At 38.5% G+C, this 20,886-nt stretch overlaps 1 non-coding gene across 1 annotated transcript; it reads right to left on the minus strand.

Moving 5' to 3' along the window:
• Positions 1 to 20,311: 20,311 nt before the first annotated feature.
• On the minus strand, positions 20,312 to 20,418 carry LOC143642942 (U6 spliceosomal RNA). Its single transcript, XR_013156000.1, has one exon. It is a non-coding gene; the product is annotated as a U6 spliceosomal RNA (small nuclear RNA).
• Positions 20,419 to 20,886: the final 468 nt, after the last annotated feature.

Here is a 20,886-nt window from a genome sequence, read left to right on the forward strand (position 1 = left end):
AGTTGCTGCTAGAACCTAGAAAGCAGACAGAAGTGAGAACAGACAGAACAGTGGGGAAAACAAGCAAACAATCCAAAGATTTCAGAAAGATGTAGGAAATAACCTACATGAGATAATCTCATCGTCCCACTAAAACGACTGCTACTGATGGCCAAAATTTATGGAATGGTCTCTGTGAGCATTTCCAGATGCACTGTACATGGGCGAATGTATTTACTGTTTGTACCAGCCTATGAATTAAGAAACATTATCCATATGTTACAGAATGAGGAAATCGAGGCACAGAGATGTTAAGTAATTTTCCCTGTATCACACAGCTACAGAATGAGGAAATTGAGGCACAGAGATGTTAAGTGATTTTCCCTGTATCACACAGCTGTTGGGTGAGATCTGTTCTGTTTTGTTTTCTTGGATACCACCTCTAATGAAGGCTGCACTAGATGAAATAAATGTGCTTTAAATGCCAGAGGAATTGAGACTGGGCTGCTTGGTCTTTCCTGAATAAGTCCAAAGCTCGGCTAGGATACTGTTGTGTGTTTGTTTCAAAGGGTTATGGAAGTCAGGGGGTGGGATTGGGGAGTAAGAGCAAGAAGTTCCAGAAAGGAAGCATTGTCAGCACACGGGCACTAAGTGTGTTAGAAAAATGCCTGGTGTTGGCCGATGACTCCAGTTTCCTTCACCCTTTATGCACAGATGAGATATAATTTCATAAGCACATCATCTTTGTAACTTAAGTGCTTTAAACCTACCTCTGGATATCATTAGGGAATTCACTGTTCCCCAGTCTTCGAACTGGGGGCTTGGCATGGGTGAACGTGACAAAAGGATTTCAATGGAACTGAAAATTTCTTTGCTAGTGATTCAGTAGTCTGCCCTTGACCAAAGATAAACAAATCAGAGGGAAGACTCCGTCATAAATTAATAGAGGTTCTCTCTACAATTCTGTTATAGAAGATTATTTTTTCTTAATTTGGATTAAATACTTGCCCTAGTTTATAAAATTGTAATTACATGAGAAATGCATGTTCATTTTAGAAAAATGGAAATTATACATTAGCAAATAATAATAATAAATTACCCTACACTCCCCCCACTGCCCAGATAAATGCACTATCCACATTTCACTGGATATATATATATATATATATATATGTTCATGTTTTTAAAATTTCGCATATGTCCTGAACATCTCTCTACTGTTTACCAATATTTATATATGAAAATCACCTGACCTTCAGGTCTTAATTATGTAAATAAGAGATAGAAACTGTTGAAATTCAAGTTATGCCACTAAGTCAGGAGACCACAGCTAGAAAGAAGTTAGAGAAAGCTCATTCTCACCAGTCTATGCGAATATTCTTAGTTTCAATTGGAGGTAAATAAGAACATCTGAAGTGTAAGGCAGACAAATGTCAATAGGAGTTTGTTAGATTACAGAAAGTACAGCATTAAGTGAAAAAAAGTAAGACTGTATTTATAGAGTGAGCTCAGATGTACAGTAATATGCACAAAAACTTCCTAGAAGAGAAATCACCAAATCATTAACTGGTATCTTCTCAGTGTAGCAAGCTTGCAGGCATATTTTTTTCCTTACACTATTATGCAGTTATTCGTTTTTCCTTTATCAAGCAAGTATTGCATTAAAAAACAGAAAAAAAAATAAAATTTCAATTTGCAATCACAAACTAGTCATCTATGCTGGCCTTGCTCAAATTTTAACATGCATATGTTCACCTGGGGAATTTGTTAAAAATGCAAATTCTGATTAAGTTTGGGTGGGGTGCGAGATTCTGAATTTCTAGCAAGCTCTCAGTTTATGCCATCACTGCTTGTAGTGGGGACCATGCCATGAGCTAGGCTTCATGTGGAGCTAACAAGGAAGAATCATTGCACATCCTCTTAAAAGTTGAAACTTTAAGGCCACGCAGCTTTCTTCCCTTACAACATCTTTTCTTGAAAATCTGAGTCAGGAAATTTCTCTTAATGGCTACCTAAATTTCTCCTGGTGCTGTGCAAACCTGTTCCTTTTCCAGCTGTACTCCCTTCTGCTCCCACTTTAAAATCCACAGTCCAGCTCATGAGGTTTCCTTCTCTAGGGTAACCTTCCTTTGCCCCTGTTTTGAAATTAAATTCCATTTGTTCTGCTCATGTTGGCACAAAAATTGTCTCAAGTTGGTTTAATAAAACCATCACTGAAACAATTTTCTTAAATAGTGTAATTATAGAGCTAGTAATTAGACTCCACACTAAATGAATAGCGCAGTTAGATTACATTTAGACAAGTACCACACTCCCCATTCCGCTTTAATCATCCCTTAAATGCAATCCTGTTTGTTTTCATGAAAGGGCTTTTTAAGTGGTAATAGTCCAACTATCATATACACTCTTGTGAGAATATAGTACCTATAGAATTAGGGGAATTTGACATATAGTTGGTTCCTATTGCTTCTACCTGGGGTATTGGGGAATTGAGAAGGTGAGGGAAACCCCATTTTTCAATATCTGGAAATGATTTGAGAATTCACATAAATCTGAGTTGGGTCTCTTCTGCGGCATCTACTGGATGACCCGGCCAAACCATAAAGATGCACTTTTCATCTCTTCCACAGAGTTTTCTTTGATTCAGCAACTTCTGAGTGAGCCCTTGACTCTTTGGGTTGTGTACTTTGGTGCTTGGTTTTGTATTTCATGCACACTGTTTTCATCTTCTCTCTTTCCTCCAGGGCACCTGAGGCTTTTTCAAAGTTCAAATATGCAGACACTGAAGGACAGTGCTGCTCTTGGAACTTTCCACCCTTGGGTTGCTCACATAGGAATCTGCACATGCAGGCAGCCCACACCAGTGCTCTGTGCATGGAAAGAGTCATGTGATGGAAAGACCCATACTATATCCAAGTACTACCCAATTTCTCACTGAAGATAATATAGTTTTGGCCTGTCCCCTAACTTCCAGAGATGAAGCCCTCATAATAGACTTTGAGAGTTTAACACTTCATTATATCCCTCTTTCACAGATGAAAAATTGAGGCTTAGAGAGGTTAACATAATCTGCCCAAATCCTATCAGCTAAGAAAGGGCAGAGCAGAGACTGGAACTCAGGCTGTCTTAACCCCAGAGTCCAAATTCTTAACCATTCTCAATAAATTAAAAGAGTGGTTAATTAACACTTTCAATAATTATTGGGACATAAAATTATCATCTGCTCAATAAATTAAGCAAAGCAAATTCCTGGGATGCCAGACCATTCTAATTTTAAGGAGCATGAAGTTATTGCTTCTCTTTCCTCTTGCTTCCCTCTAAGTGGTGAAATATTCAGGTTATTTTGTGGGCCACAGGGTCAGTATTTGAACACTACTGGTAAAATCCAAATAAGTCATGCTTTGGTTGGGAAAGACATGCCTCACAAGAGCTGTATGGCATGACTAAGGCTGTGAAGCCTAAGACTCACCAGAAGTCTAAATAGAGATCATCATGGTTTTCTCAGGGAGGCAGGAAATTGCAGTACTCAAGAGGTCTTCATTTGCTCATACATAAAATGAGAAAAATTGTATCCATGCTTGTCTTAGTTTGCCAGGCCGCAATGACACCACACAATGAGTTTGGCTAACAACAGGAATTTATTGGTCATGGTTTTGGAGAAGGAATTCATAGAGCTCGGGTGCTGGTTGCCAGCAATCTGTGGGGTTCTTTGACTTGTAGCTCTGCTTCCTATCACATGGTAATGTCCCTTTCTTTTGTCAGCTCCCCAGGTGTCATGGTCAGTTTCATGTGTCAACTTGGCCAGGTGGTGGTGATTGGATTTCTGGTCAGGCAAGTGCTGACCTGTCTTTTGCTGTGAGGACATTTCATGGAGTTAAATCATGATCATGTTGGCAACATCCACAACTGATTGCATTTTCAGTCAGCTAAGGGGAGTGTCTTCTGCAATGAGCGACAATCTAATCACCGGAAGGCTTTTAAAGAGAATTCAGAAGAGATAATCACTCTCCCTGCTTCAGCCAGACAGTTTCTTATGACAGTCCATTGAGGACCTCCATTGGAGCTGCCAGCTGATGGCCTGCCCTCCAGATCTTGGATTCTTCCATCCCCACAGTTGCCCAGCCAGCCTCTCCTGGGAGTTTGTTGAGGATCTTAGGAGCTGCCAGCTGACTTATAGGCTTTGAGCTCTACATCCCTATGGTTACATGAGATACTTTTATATATTTTATATTTACAGGTTATCTCCTACTGATTCTGTTTCTCTAGAGAACCTTAGCTAATTCACCAGGTTTCTGCTGTCTTCCAGCTTCTGGCTCCTCTCGTGGTTCCCTGACTTCTGGCTTCCAGTTTCTTCTTTTTATAAGGTTCCAGTTGTATGGATTAAGTACCCCCCTGATTCAGTTGACTACACCTTCACTAAAAATGACATCTTCAAAAGGTCTTAGCTATACATGGGCTCATACCCATAGGAATGTGGATTGAGATAATGGGCAAGTCTTTGCTGTGGTACATAATTCAATCTACCACTTACATCTTAGAAGTTTGTACATGTGTATATATGAGTATAAGGTGAGATAAGGTATGCAAAAGCATTTCATAAAAGGGAAAATGTGATCACATGTAAGTTATTATTTATGTGACTTAACCAGATCCAGAATATGCACTGCTTAAGAAACTAGTTCATCTCTGAAGCAGGTTAAATGTCCTATATCATATCATGATATTAAATTGAACTAATTATAATATCATAGTCATTCAAGTAAGACATTCTCATAAATACTGTATACTTCTTTTTTTACATTTCATTTTTTATCCTGGTTTCAATTTGCATGCTTTCAGTTCCCTCTTCAGTAATAGAATTACTCTGTTCTCAGCTGATTGATTCTAAGAATTTGCTGAATGCAGCCAAACTATGACATATTTACATTTTAAGACTTGAAATGTTCTTCCAGTTTTTAAAATGAGTTTATTTTGAGAAAATGTATGGTTTCTTGAACCAATGGCAAATTAAGTTAATAAAATTCATACCTGCTGTGGGCTATGATGATTATATATCAAAGGGAAAGTAAATCAAAGGCTAAATTCTACACTCCCTAATGGGTCACATTTCCCATCATTTCAGTAGGAATACGTCTGTTTGGGATTACAATGCCACGGCATGAAGCAAAAAAGACTCCTTTTTAAGTTGCTTCTCTCTCTAGCCTTCTCACTTAGAAACTATTTCTGTTGACATTGGACCCTTGCTCCCTGGACTTATCCCCACAGACTTCAGTGTTTTCTTACCACACCCATTCATTATGCAACATACTTACAATATGGCCACCATCAACTTCCTTAGGAGATATATTGAATTGGTCCGTAATGGTGTTGGCCAATGACTTGTAGTCATATTTTATGAATGAATTTGTGAAAATGTGGTGTAGATAGAGACCCAAGGTTGGAATTCTAGGAGTATTTTTCACTAGGTCTTTCTAAACCCAGACTCTAGCACTGTCTAACCAAAGATAACAGCCTCCTATTCCTGTAACCACACATTCATGCTCTCAGTTTACTGCTCTTGAAGTAAGGCCAATTCAAGAGAATTACCTTTTTTTTTTTTACATGGGCAGGCACCGGGAATCGAACCCAGGCCCTTTGGCATGGGAGGCAAGCATTCTTGCCTGCTGAGCCACCGTGGCCCGCCCAGTTCAAGAGAATTTAAGCAAGCTATGATCTCTGACAATACCAATGAAGCTAGGTAGATTTGATTCACTGTGCATTTTAGGGAGACAAATCCATTTTAGAGGCTGGACTAATTAAAAGTCGGGGGGTAGGCCAGCAAATATTTATACTAAAACTGCATTATCTCAAATATGTGCTTCTCTTAGGCTCAAATAAGAGTATCTCGTGTAGTTTCTACCACAAATTTGCCCTGAAGAAGACAGACTTCTGATTTTACAAGCAATCTTATCTCTGATACTTAGCGTTAGAAGTTTCTAGAATCTAAAATGAGTAAAAGTCATTTTACTGCTAGTTTCACCATATATCTCCTAAGAAATTACTTAGGCGATGCCTTCAAGAGGATGAAACATTGATGAATGACAAACAGTGTAAAGTAATTAAGCACCAAAAAGCAGGCTGTTTAGAAAGTAAGTCTAGTTAGGGATGCCAAGAAAAGTGCCATAAATAGAAAGACATTTAGCCAATTCATACCAGAAGTGTGTGTGGGGGGTGGGGTGGGGGGGAAGAATATGTAGTAGAAAGAATATTCTGGCAAGAATACAAAGAACAGAGGATCAGAAGAGAATAACTGGCATAGAAAATGTATGGTCAAATCAAGCACTCTCCAGAATTCAAATCAAACCAATACAATTCCATTCAGTGCAATGAGCTTTCAGTTAGCAAACACCTTGTACAAGACTCTGTGGTAGGGGCTATATCACCCCAGGCCTCAGGGAATTGATGTCTAGAAGGTATAATATGTATAAATGAATATAAAAACAATATGTAAGAAGATAATCAGAGAAAGATAGTTGATTATTAAATTATATATCTGGATTCTAATTCTACCAAGTTACTTAATTCTCTTAGTCTGTTAACGCAAGGATATATGGGGATAATAAAACCCTTCACACCACTGGACCTTTTAGAGATATTCTATATGTAATTATTTCAGTGTTTAATTTCACTCTCTATGAATAAACTTCTCATGAGCTGCTCAATGAAGAAATGACTGATCAGCTGAACATGAAAAAGATGTTACCAGAGTTCAAAACTAAGTGCTATGGTTATAGAGATACACACAGGTTTCCTTAAGAATGCAGAGTTTCAGGTTTTTGTGAAGGCTGGTGAGTGGGGGAATTCCAAAAGCATGGGAACAGAAAGTTCTGGAATGATGACTGAAGTACGTAATACGTGCAAGGCGTCAGTGAAAGAGAGGCTTGGCAGGTTCAGAAACATTGCACCCTAACTTGAGAAATTTTCCTTAAGTAGGTAATATGGAATCATTCATTGCTTTTGCATAGAGCAGTGACATAATCAGAACTAAACAGAGAATATGACTCAAAAGGGTAGCCCTCTGGGTATTTCCAGATTTTTTATTTATTTATTTATTTATTTATTTATTTATTTATTTATTTATTTATTTATTTTTGAGTAAGAGCAGTTACAGATTGTTTTGCTTTTTTTTTTTTTTGGCTCTCCCATGTTATTTATTTATTTACTTTTGCTTTAATTTATTAAATGCATTTACTGCACTGAAATTCCATTTTATTTTTTATTTACTAGTTTGTATATTAAGCATTTCACAGTTCTGGTGTAAAAATACAAAACTCAAATGAGATAATATTACAAAAAATTAATCTGGAAATAGTGTGTTAAGCGGGTTCAAAGTGTGGTGATAGAGAAGGCAGAAGAAGTATTGTGAAGCATTAGCCTATAGGAAGAACAACAGGTACCAAATTAGAGGTGGAGGTGATCGAGGTAATTACAGGAAAAGAAATATGTGAAAAGTAAGGATGAGCTTTGCTTGGATTTCAGGAGCAAGGATGAAGGCAAGGTGCCTTTGATACTAGCAATGGTTACACGTATCCCTAGGATCTTTTATGATTAACAATAGTTGAGTTGGGGTCATCTTCTGAAGTACTCTACTTCGGAGTAGAGTTTTGAATTGTCAGAGTTCTTCATAAAAAGGATGCATCAAGCAGCAGTGTGTGGATGTATGAAGAAACTGAATTCAGAGAAAAGACCTGGGAGGAGCTTGAAGTACACTTGGTAAGCGGGAGTCAGCCTAATTGACTAAAGCATGTGGATGGTGGAGAAGAGATAATTGGGATGGGATTGTTCTACTTATCCCCTCATACACTTTTTACTTTTTTACACTGAGGCAGGACAAATATGGCTCTGCCTGATGTTCATGGGACACTTTCTTTCAATTGTACTTACTGTCCCAGTAAGAGGTAACAGGTCCAAATCCATGTGCTGGCAACAAGCATTGAAAAGAAGAGATGAATGGGAGACCAGTTTCAGAAAGAGACTTTATGGAAGTTTGGTAAATCCTTGAATGTAGGAGTTAGAGCAGTGAGCAACCAGAGATGACACCAGATCTTTTAGTCTGGACGGTTGGAAGAACATTAGTGCCTTGAAGAGAAATCAAGCAGTTGAGAGTGGTATTCAATTTTGGACATGTGGATTTGAGGTGATGGACTTTGGAAGTGGTCAACCAAAAGCTGGGAATTTTATCATTCAAGGGAAGAACCAAAGGTGAGGGTAAAGATGTGGAAGGCATACCATTAAAATTGTATTTGAGTCCCTAAGAGTAATTAATTTCCTGAGTTAATAAAACAATTCCTAACATTGGTGATCAAGAAGCAGTCCTCATCAATTCATCCCTATTTCAATTGCCCAGTGGGGAACAGATTTCCCAGAGCAGAAAGGACCTGAACCTGTTTCTTTGTATTCTGATTTAAAAGAGAGAATGGACTATGATTTAGTTGATTTAATCCACCTAGTCTCTAAAAAAGATAGTTAAGTCTCGTCCACCTTACTTCTATGCTCATCCACTTTGAATCTAAATTTCTCAATTTGTATAACTATATTGATAAAATAGCCAATTTAATAATTAGCCAATTCCTCCACATTTTGTAGAATTTACAGGTCTTAAAAGGAATTGTCCAAAGAACTTAACCTGATTTAGGTTTCCAATAGCATGTAAAATGAACTTACATTATCAGAGCTTTAGTTTATTAAAAGCATTTTGTATATCTCTAATTCTGTCCTGGGCATTACCAGTCAATCTTTAAAAAGTTGAATATATTTTTAAAAATTAGAAAGATTGATGCTATCAAGAGTTTTTCTTAGTCATTTACTAAGTATTGGAGGAAAATTCCATCTGATTAAAAAGGAAAGGAGTGACTTCTTACACACACACAAAAAGAAAACCTCTTTTTTTATGTGTAAATAATTAAAAGCTAAGAATAATGAAAACCATAAAACTCTAACCAACATATTATAGTATAAAATTTCAGCACCTTTCAAACTTAGTATATAAGTTGCTTAAAAGAAAGACTGTCATTTCCAGCTCTGAAATTTACAGATATTTTATGTGAGGGGTAACATTTCTTGGTGTAAAGGGCAATGCAGACAAGGAGGTTGAGTCAGTTCTCTGTAACCTTGGACAAATCATTTGACCTGTCGGGGTATCAATTTTCTCATAGATAGAAGTGATTTGCCTAAATTCCTGGTTTTCAAATGTGCACCTGAGGAGTCTTTTCGGGTTTTGTTTGGGGTGTGGTAGCATACGAAGAGATCCCATTTGTTTTATTAATGTTTCCCTTTAAGGCTTATTTTTCTTTTAAATAAATGATTCTACCTGGAAACTGGATGCTAAAATCTCTAGGTCTAAATTAACATGTCCTGGGAGACTTATGGAATAATGCTGTTAGAGGAGTGCTTGTTTTGTGGTCAAAGAATAATGGTAAAATGTGCAGGAGGGGTTAGGGTGGAAAACAGAGGTACTGAGTTCAGATTGGCAACATGGGCATTTAACCTCTGTGTTTCTGTCTCTGGGCTTGACAACACTGACTCCTTCTAGCTCAGGTCTCAGCTTTCTCTAATGGCCTACCTTCACTAACACTTTTAATATTGCAGTCTCCCCACCACCACCAGAGGCCCCAACGTCACCCACCCACCCACACAGGCACATATATTCTCAATCCCATTTACCCAACACCACTTTTATTTTTTCCATGGTACTCAACACCTTAAATAATACTGTAAAATTTATTTTTATTTTCTATCTTTTCCATCACGAATGAAAGCTCCTCAGATGTGGCCTCTCTCTCCAGCCAACACAACAAGCAATCTCACTACCCTCCCCCTGTCTAAGTGGGACATGATTCCCAGGGGTGTGGACCTTCCTGGCAACGTGGGACAGAGATCCTAGAGGGAGCAGCATCAAGGGATTGAGAAAAACCCTAGAATGAGCTGAGACTTAGCATCAAGGGATTGAGAAAACCTTCTCCACCAAAAGGGGGAAGAGTGAAATGAGACAAAGTGTCAATTGGTGAGAGATTGCAAACAGAGTCGAGAGGTTATCCTGGAGGTTATTCTTATGCATTAAGTAGATATCATCTTGTTATTCAAGATGTAATGGAGAGGCTGGAGGGAACTGCCTGAAAATGTAGAGCTGTGTTCCAGTAGCCATGTTTCCTGAGGATGATTGAGTAATGACGTAGCTTTCACAATGTGACTGTGTGATTGTGAAAACCTTGTGTCTGATGCTCCTTTATCTACCTTGTCAACAAACGAGTAGAACATATGGAATAAAAATAAATAATAGGGGGAACAAATGCTAAAGTAAATTTAGTTTGAAATGCTAGTGATCAATGAAAGCGAGGGGTAAGGGGTATGGTAGGTATAATCTTTTTTTTCTTTTCTGTGTTCGTTTTATTTCTTTTTCTGTTGTCTTTTTATTTCTTTTTCTGAATTAATGCAAATGTTCTAAGAAATGATGAATATGCAACTAAGTGATGATATTGTGAATTACTGATTATATATGTTGATGTTTTATTTGGTTTGTTAATTTTATAATTAATAGGCAAATTTAAAAAACTCAAAATGAGCAAAACTAAATAATATGTTTAGGGATATATAAATTTATGGTAAAAGTATATTTCATAAATGCAAGAAATTCATAAACAGAAAATTAAGGACCTAGGGAAGGAGGCAGGGAGACAGAATGAAAATGACAAATACGTAGGTACTTTATTGATTCTGCTGATGCTAATCAGGTTGTCAGTTAGGTGTAGATTAACAAGGGTTTATTTTATTACTTTGCATCTTAACTTATATGTTCATTTTGAATACTCCTTTGTAAGGATCACATGGTACATTAATTAAAATAAAGCCTGTAAAAAATGAAAACTCCTTAAGGGAGGAAGCCCTGTCTGTTTGGTTCAATGTCATAATCCAATTTCCTAGAGGAGCACAGGGCCCAAATGATTGCTGAAAGAGTCTATTGAACCATTCTTCTTAGAACCAGAGGGGCCCAGGAATGCCTTTTGCATGGCTGGGCAGAACCTTGAAGCTGATTCAACTTGTTCTTGGCAGACTCAAGCTATCTTCACAATGTCATTTCTTCTCTACCACCTTAGCCTTTTCCCCAGGAGCTCCCTTCTATCAGCCCACTTCGGTGAAATGTATAAATGTTAATTAGATGTCAACCATGTTATATTGGCTATGGGACTAACCCCCGGGTTTTAAACTTTTGAAGCAGAGAATTTTCTTTTGGTATATTGCCCGGTGGAAAGTGAAAGTTTTGAGACGTGGGCTAAGTTCTTTCTCATTCTGATCGTGAACTGGGACGCAGAAGCAGGAGTCAGAGAGCATGTAGAATAATAGATGGGGTGGGATCTGAAAGGAGAAGGAAGACATCACTAATGCCCCACACACACCCAAGGAGTAATGTTATCAACACCTGCTACTCACTGGGAAATGCACAGACACTTTACATAAAATAAAAAAATTATTTTATTTAAAAAGATGAAGTCTTGCACAAAGCAATTCTTTTCCTCCACACACAAAAAAGAGAAGATAAATTGAGTCCTTGCAGTGGAAAATAAAGATTCAGCTCCCAGCTATCATTCATACCATAAAATTACTAAACAGGTGTGTTAGTTAAATTCCGTTGTCAACTTGGCCAGGTGAGCATACCTCGTCTTGTTGCTGCGGACATAAGCCAATGGTACGTGAACCTCATTTGTTGCTAATTACATCTGCAGTCAGCTAGGAGGCGTGTCTGCTGCAATGAGTGACGTTTGACTTAATTGGCTGGTACTTAAATGGGAGATCGCAAGGTAGCACAGCTAAGCAGCTCCGCATTCCTCATCTCAGCACTTGCAGCTCAGCCCAGGCCTTTGGAGATGCAGAAAGAAGTCACCCCGAGGAAAATTGTTGGAACCCAGAGGCCTGGAGAGAAGACCAGCAGAGACCATCCTGTGCCTTCCATGTAAGAAAGAACCTCAGTGGAAACTTAGCTGCCTTTCCTCTGAAGAACTAACAAAATAAATTCCCTTTTATTAAAAGCCAATCCGTCTCTGGTGTGTTGCATTCCGGCAGCTAGCAAACTAGAACAACAGGAAAGAAGAGAAATGAACACAAACCAGAGAAAGTGCTGGGATTGGTTGAGTGGCCTCTCCTCTTGACGCAGTATAACCCACACAGGGAGGGCTTTGCGAGTGTTATGGTTGATTTGCCAAAAACATCTCCCATGTCTATATATCAGCAAAGGGCAGAAAACTTTACGCTGAATGTCTCCTAAAAGATTTGGGGAGCTTATGAGTAAGAAATTTTTCTCTCCACTTTCATGAAACTGTCAGACAAAAAAAAAAAAACAGGGGAAGGTGGGTGGTGGGGCTTAATTTAGCTTAAGTGCTATGAACTTTTTCTTAGGGTAACATTGGCTTCTTGAGATGAAATCAACTCACTTTAATTTTAAAGGTCTTTCTAAAATGCAAAGATGCATTCCCATCCAAATAGAAGAAAAGATGTAGCACCCCAGCCCATTTCTCCAAATTCTGTTGAAGAGGAACCTCTCATATTTGCGGTTTGGCGATTTGAAAGCAAATGCTTTATTTAGCCCCACTTAGGGTGCATTTATTCCTAAGCTCCTGTGCCAGGGTAGGGGCTGACCCAAATCTTGAATTGAAAACAGCCTCTATTAAAAAAGTTAATTCTCATCTCAGTTTTCCAAATTGCTGGTATTAAAAAAAGGAGTGTAGTAATGAATGCTGTATATGCACTTTGAGTTGGTAAAAGAGAGCAAAATAATAAATTTCTGTGGTTTGCAATATTCAGAAGTGATCATTGGGCTGGAGAACTAGGGGCTTCCTGTGGGGGGGGTTGTAGATCCTTCATATGGAACTCTGCAGAACACACAGTGCAAGAATTGACTCAGAGCACTTCAGTAAATCAGAGGTGACAATTTTACAGTATGTTTTTTCTCATCAGTTTTTCGTAACTTTTATTGATTATTTTCTATAATGATAGCTGGTTCAAGATTAACTTTGAAGCATTTAAAGTTTAAAAAAATCAACTTTCCAATAAATTTTCTCATTTAAAATTTTTTCAGATGCAAGAATGATATGAAAAATGAGGAAAAAATATTTCCATTTGTAAGAAAACACATAAAATGTGGAAAATTCAGAAAAGCATAAAAGAAGGTAACATTCATATTTCTATCATTCAGAGATAACCTCTGTAAATATTTTATTTTTCCTTAGTATCTTTCCTATTCAGTCTCTCTCTGTCTCTCTCTCCTTCTCTCTCTCTCTTTCTGTTTGGATCACATTACATCCATAATCTTGTACTCGACTTTATTTCATTTAAAGTTAGACCATAAAAATTTTCCTATGAGATAAAAAGTATTCGTGGCAACTAAATGGCTTTAAATAATATTGTCATATAATTTATATAACCATCCATTGCTGTTGCTGTGTTTTTCTAGTTTTTTATTAAATTAAAATCATGATGCAACAAATATCCTTCTACATGAATTTCCATGCACACTGCTAACTATTCTGTTAATGTGGGGTGAAATATCAACAAAGATTCTTTTTCCTTCAAGGTGACCAATGCTCCCCTCCTTTTCCATCAACAGCATGCATTGTGAGAAGGAGACCAAAACCACCAAGAGAGAGCTAAGCAAAGTTTTACTTGTTGAGTTTTGAAACTCCTGGCAGAAACTCTAAGCTTGAAATTTTTTTATTTTCAGGGTAAGTCTTTTTGAGACAGAAGAGTATTTGTTTTGCATCCAAACAGTTAAACCTTAAAGGAATCAAGGCATCGGTTTCAAATAAAAGATTGGAACCGGGGGTCTTATAATGTTTGCTAAGAGAACACAATTTCTATCTAATTTGTTTTCCCCTGTCATCCTATGTATTTTATTTTATGCAGCTAAACCCTTTTTCTGAGAAGGGGCACGCATTCATCAGACCACCAAAGGAGTCTGTGGCACAATAAATTTTAGGAGTCTCTGGATGAAGAAGAGCCCAAGCCATCCCCTTTAAAACTAGATGCACTCTGGCTGAGGGAGGCAGTAGAAATACAAACAACAGGGCAAGCACTGCTGAGTCTCTGAGAAGGGAACTTCTGCTATGTTATATGGGAGTTGCAGCCTATTAAAACCAATAGCACACATATGCTACCCAGCCCCACCCCAGCTAAGCTTTGAGAACCCTAAAAGTAGAGAAAACATGAACATCTCTCTCTGAGATGTACCCCTGGCTTTGGAGACAAGCCAAGACTGGCACCATGCCTGAGCTGGAGGTTGGCCCTGGCTAAGGAGACTGGCCTGGGAGCGGCCACACGTCCCCCTGACACCCCAGAAGGATGGGAGAGCTTCTCAATCTCCCCTTGCCTCAAGGAGACCCAGGGTAGCTGAGACAGTCACAACCAGCGGGCATGTAGGACAGTGCCAAGGGCGACGAGAGGATGCCCTAGCCAATGACGTGATGTCGACTGTTCGCCTGGGGACCAGGAGAGGGCGCTGCCACAGCTCAGCCGATCCGCCAATGAGGTACAGGACGGCTGGAAGAACCGACTGGACAGACGGTTTCCTCCAGAGTCAATGAGGGCCGATGCGGACTTGACTTTCAGAGGAAGGATAGAGCCCGAGACTGCTGTGAGGGTGCAGGGCCGCGTCCAAGCACCCAAGCCCCTCTTCCTAAATCCCTCTGCTTCCTTCTCTCTCCCACAGCCTCTTCCAGAGCAGGGGAGATTCGAGGTGTAGGAGGTCAAATAGAAAATGATTGAAAAGTGACAGGTTTTAACTGAAATTGATGAAGTTTTATTTTCTGATTGCAGGAGATATGGAGAGTTAAGGTATATATTTAATAATAGAAAAGCAGGTTGTTGTTATCTTAACCCCATAATTACGTCATCTGTGAAATATGTATTTTTTGAAGTTCTTTAGATATCAAGCTTCTGATTCAAATGTGAAAATTTTCATGAAACCTCTTAATATATACTTTTAATTTCTTTTCAGCAAAGATCCACTAATTATTCTCCCAAAAGAACAAAGTATGAAATATATTTTTTTGCCACAAGCTCACTAACACTAAATATTATAAACTTAAATATTTTCCAATTTGATAAAAGTAAAAGCCCAGAGTGAATATTATTTGCATTTCTTGGGGTGCTACTTATCATAATTGGAGTCAGTTGTATTTCTCCTGTAAATTTATATTCATGTACTTTGCTCATTTTACTTTAGGGGTATTCACTCTTTTGTTACTGACTTGAAAGGAATTTTAATATAATAAAGATATTAACTTTTTCTATCATGCTTATTACAAATATTTCCCCATTTTGCTGTTGGCATTTGAATTTTCTTTACAGAGTCATTTTACATATCCAAGCTTAATACTTTGAATAATTACAAAGAAATGTATTTCTTTACCCTTGTCATTGCTTCCATTGATTTTGTATTTATAATCGTCGTGCCTATATTTTATTTTCTATATCATTTTAATATCTATTCTGCAACTTTAAACGCATCTAGAATTTAATCTGTCCTATGTAATGTAAGGTGAGAAATCTGTTTAATAGATGTGTAAAATAATTCATAAATTCAGGTTTTTAAAAAAGTATTTATTGAGTACCTGCAAACACTGTACTAGGCACTGATTACAAAGTGTCAAAAAATGAAATTAATACTTTCCTTCATGAAGCTTAGAGCATGATAGTAGAGATTAACACTAAGTAAATACATACAAGATTGAGAATTGCAGTTTGGGCTGTGAAACAAAGAATAGCGTAGATGGTGAATTATGGAAGAAACTAACTTCTACCGGAGTTAACAGGAGGATTCCATAAGAGACTGACATTTAATATTTAAGGCATCATATGCTAATTTCATGCATTTATTCATCTCTGTTTCAGTGTTATCTGTTCTGTACTATTGAACTGCTTGTGTTTCTTAAGCTAGTATCACCTAGCTTTAAGTAATCAAGCTTTTTAATGTGTTTTAATAGTACTAAAATATTAAAATTCTTCCTTGACGCTCACCATTTTCCTTTTTTTTTTTCTTGGTTAGCCATGAGATTTGTATGTCCACTGCCCCAAGAAAAAGTCTACATTTTCACTGCATGATTATGAAACATGAATGACTATGAAACATGACAAAGAAACAGTCATGAGTGTGTGACTATGAAACAAGACTACAAAAAGAAGCTCCGTGCACAAAAATCACTAGAGCAGTTTCAAGATGTAACTGAAGTTTTCATACCAAGGTGTAGAGGGTGCTGCCATGCCTTGATTCACATTTCATTTATTTCTTTTCCACAGCCCCTTTTCTTAGCAGCAGGGTTGCCAGATCTTCCATTCTTACATGTCGCCCTCACAGGACCCCTTTAATTCAGCACACTGGGTGACTGGCTGCTACTTGCATTTCTCACCACCCACCTATTCGTGTGCAAGATGGTCATTTTGTTATGTCCAGACTTGCAAGTCACATCTTCAAGCAACTGAAGAAGAAAAGAACCTCCAGTTCCTTTCATCAACCCTTCTTAAGAGAGAGAGGGAGAGAGAGAGAGACATTATAAACCAACAACCACAACAACAAAGTTTTTTAAGTTCTCAGCAAAGAACTTTCTACAGGATTGTTCTTTTCTAGTGTGGATCGTGTAGCTACAAGATTGGATCACCTGGCCATGTCTGCTAGTTGTTACCCAAAGTCCACCAATATTCTTCCTTAGTAACAAATCCTATTTTTATTTTGACCCTCAGTGTACTTCATGGCCCATCTTCTGCTGTAACTAGGCATAGCCATGGAACCAAGTTCCGGTTGGTGAGGTGTGAGTTGAACATCTGCAAAGCCTCCTTTATAGGAGAAGACAGCATGAAACTGTCATAGCCATCATAGACCACTCTATTTCAGACTTTGATGTGTGAATAAACCTTTGTGTATTTAAGACACTGAATATAGATCCTTAAGAGTTCATTGAATCCATATCCCAGTTCGCAACCAAGAAAAACAAGCACAGCAGAATGTAAGGATTTCCAGAGAAGCAGTGATTGTTGTCATAACGGTTCTTGAAAAGGCGGTGCAAAAAGGAAAACCCATAAATGTCTCGATAGCAAAATGCTTGCTTTTGGCATACTCGAGGCTCTGATTGAGACTTAGATGTTTTAATTGAGCACCTAGCAGTTTAAACATTTGAGGATGTTTCTATACTAAATATAGGAATACTGACCTTAGTAAAAAAATTCCAATTTTATTACCTGTACTAGACATAGAAAGCAAAGATGACGTACTTTAAAGAAGTTACTGAGTCAGTTTTGGGTGGCTTTTCTGTTGCTGGTTCATCTTTCCACTTATCAAACATTTTTCGTTGGTCTTAGCTATCAGCATCATATGTGTGCTGTCTTGGCCTCTATCTTACTTTGGCTAAGTCACTTGCCTCAACACTCACCTTTGACCTCATTAATGAGCAGCTTTCCAACCCTGAGGCAAAACCCCTCACCCTACCCCTCAGAGTCCAAGCACACATCTGTGGTCACCACACACATAGCCACCCATCTTCTTCACCCAAAACCCACAGCTGGTTCCAATCCATCCTCTCCGCCACTCTAGGAGTCCCAATCCCTTGCCCTTTTCATATACATTTGCTTTAAGCTAATCAATCCTTAACTCTTATGGGGAATCTACTAACCTCCACCCGTGGACCAAAATAAAGGCACGAATCCACGGGTCCCTCTTCACTGTGCATGTGCACTCTCCATCTGCTGATTGAGTCCCCAGAGATGGCTCCCATCTCTCTCTGGGACCTGTGAGTAACAGCTGTCTTTTCTTATGCATTATGACCGCAGTTTCCCATTGCATTTCCCCTGACCTCCACCTGGACCCAAATTAAAAATCCAACTGAACTAATTTGAAACAACCTTCTTCTAAAGTGTTAGATGCCTAAAGAATTGACCCAAAAACCTCTAAGCCTAGCATTCAGGTTTCTACCCATTATGATCCCATCTTAACTTTTTATCCCCCTTTCCTACTGCATCCTGCACACAAGTTAAGACATATTTGGTAACACAATGTAATATTTTTATATTGCTCTACCTTTGCTTTTACTGTTCCCTTAATATGAAATACTCTAACAGAAGCACCCGTCCATTCATACATACTTCTTAATAATATTTATTAATTAATTATAATACATAGCAGAATTAAGATTCTGCTATGCATTGTCACTTATCAGACATGGTGATAAGTGTTTGAACTAAACTGACAAAGTAGATATGGTTCCCAGCCCCTAAGAAATTTCCATTAACTCCTCTCCCCACAAGACTTAGCTTTAATATCGTTCCATGAAATCTCTCTTGCTCACCACAACTCACCCTTGAGATTTCCTTGGCTATTTTTGGCCCTTCTCCTTTACATATAAATTTCCTAATTGATTGATTCATTTACAAATACACTATATCCTGGGATTACGTGAATTTATTGACAGATTTAGAGAGAGCTGACATTTTACAAGGTGAGCCTTCCCTTTATGAATATCATATACCACCCTCCCCACTTATTTAGGTCTTTAATTTTTCTCAAAAAATATTTTCTAGTTTCAGTTTCAAGAGCTCACACATTGTGAAAATGTTACCTATAGGTATATAATGTTCTTTGATGCTATTGTAAATACGATTTCTGTAAGATTTTATTTTCTCTTTGTTGCAGAGAGAAATACACTTGATTTTCTATATCGACCTTATATCCAGAGATTGTCATAATTCGACATTCATTTTAAGATTATTGTAGATTCTGTTGGATTTTCTACATATAAATCGCTTTATCTCTGTGTGATGACAGTTTTGTTTCTTCCTTTCTGATCCATGGGTCTTTCGTCTCCTTTCTTGCATTATTGCACTGGTTTGGACTTCCAAGACCATATGGGTTAGAAGTATTGAGAGCAAGTATCCTTCTTTCTTTCCACCCCTGGGGGAAAGCTTTCACTATTTCACCTTTGGTTTTCAGTTTGGGTAAGACTCCTCTGGTCTATCCCTGTTCCCAGGACATAGGCCTCCCGGGCTTCATCCAAGAACCTGGTGTATTGCCCAGAACTCCTGCCTCTGGTGATACTGAACTGTAGGCTTTGTCTCTGCAACATCTTGAGACTCAGCTTCTCATTTTAGCGTTCCTGTTTCCACTCCTGTGCTTTTAAAATTCAGCACCTGTTTTGAGGTGGAAACCCGTCCTGCGTTTGAGATCCTTCAAGTCTCCAATTTTGTTTGCAGCTTGCTAAACTGCCCAAAGCTCTGCTGCTATCTCTGTCTCTGAGCAGCAGCCTGGATTCTGAGCATCTTGCATTCACTCGGAATCTGCAGTGCCTTAGGAAAAGAGCTGCTGCAGATTGTCTGAGATTCTTCTCTTTTCAGAATCTTCACCCCTCTGCTCAGGGTTATTTGTGTAGCTCTCTGATGCCTTTAAACAGATGATTTGGGGATTTTATCTGCTTTAACTAGTTGTTCTTAGTTGAGGGTTAGTCTGCCACAAAGATGGTTCTCCACCATATACAAAGCAGAAGTCCCATTACAGGTTTCTAATAAATGCTTTCAAATTTCCCTCTAAGTGCAGCTTTTGGAGACAGACTATCAGAAATGAAGCAAACCCAGGAATCCTTCTGTTGCCTTTGCCCAAAGAACCATCTCAAGTTTATTTCCCAAACTGAGAAAATACTGAAATAAACGGCTAGCCGAGGGTCAGGATAGATCTGAAGGGAGCGGTCATACTAATATATGTGTTCATCTGAGCCTCTAGAGAACCAAATATTGTCCCAAAATCCTGAGCACTTCCTTTGCCAGGCTATACACACACAGACCATTTGGACAGAAGGATGGAGCGTGTTACACTGGAAACTAGAAATTATCATGTCCTGGCTTCGTGGAAATGTTCCTGGTCCACTATGGATAAGCAATCTGAGCTTGGGCATGGCATCCAATGAGCACCCAAAGCAAACGTGAGGGTCATCTGTTACTATGCTCATGGCTGGAAGTAATTTTTCTGATCTAATAAGCAGGCAAGATTCCCTTCTCGAAATTCTATTTATACCATTCCTAGTCTCCAATGCCCTGCCCAAATAGAGGAAGACTGTTCATGATGAAGCCTACATAAGTCACTGGGACATTTCTGCTCGAAACAGGTATGTCCTCTGGCTTTAAAGCGACACAGCCCATTTTGGGCTCTTCTCCAGGGGCAATGGATCATTCCCTAGTATAACTACTCTCTGTTTTTATATGCCGAGGCTTTTTTTTTTCTGTTTAAAAAGATTTTATTTAATACATACTGTTGATTCATTAACATTTAAAAAGTATGGAATGCTTCACAAATTTGTGTGTCATCCTTATGCAGGGGTCATGCTAATCTTCTCTGTATCTTTCCAATTTTAGTTTATGTGGTGCTGAGGTTAGCACATGCTGAGGCTTTTTCATCATAAGTTGAACTGCTGCATAAGTGGCAAAGTGATTTTTCTTGGAATGTGTGACCCTTACTATGGCAGAGTCAGTGTTTTCTGTCATGAAGGGGATGGATCCAAATCAAAGTTTCTAGACAATGAGCAGCAATTGCTCCTTCACTCTGTCATCCCCAGGGTGGCTCAACCTCAACAAGCAGCTTTCCCTTTGCCAAAGCAGCTGTGGACCTGGAACCAGCTGCAGACTCTGGAGTGATCACCCATCTGGAACTTAATTTTGGAGGGACGCCCAAAGGACATTCAAGTGTGGATTGGGCATCTTTTTTCTTGAGAAAAGCTGGGAGAGGAAAGAAATGAGGACTGTGGGAAGAAAAAGAGAGGCCACAAGATGTTTTTTGGAGTTTTGTGGGGAAAGGATGAAATATCTGTTCACCTTTATTCCACTGTCCATTTATAGTTCCTAAATTCT

This window comes from Tamandua tetradactyla, chromosome 7 (assembly GCF_023851605.1).
Source record: "Tamandua tetradactyla isolate mTamTet1 chromosome 7, mTamTet1.pri, whole genome shotgun sequence".
Classification (NCBI taxonomy): Eukaryota; Metazoa; Chordata; class Mammalia; order Pilosa; family Myrmecophagidae; genus Tamandua; species Tamandua tetradactyla.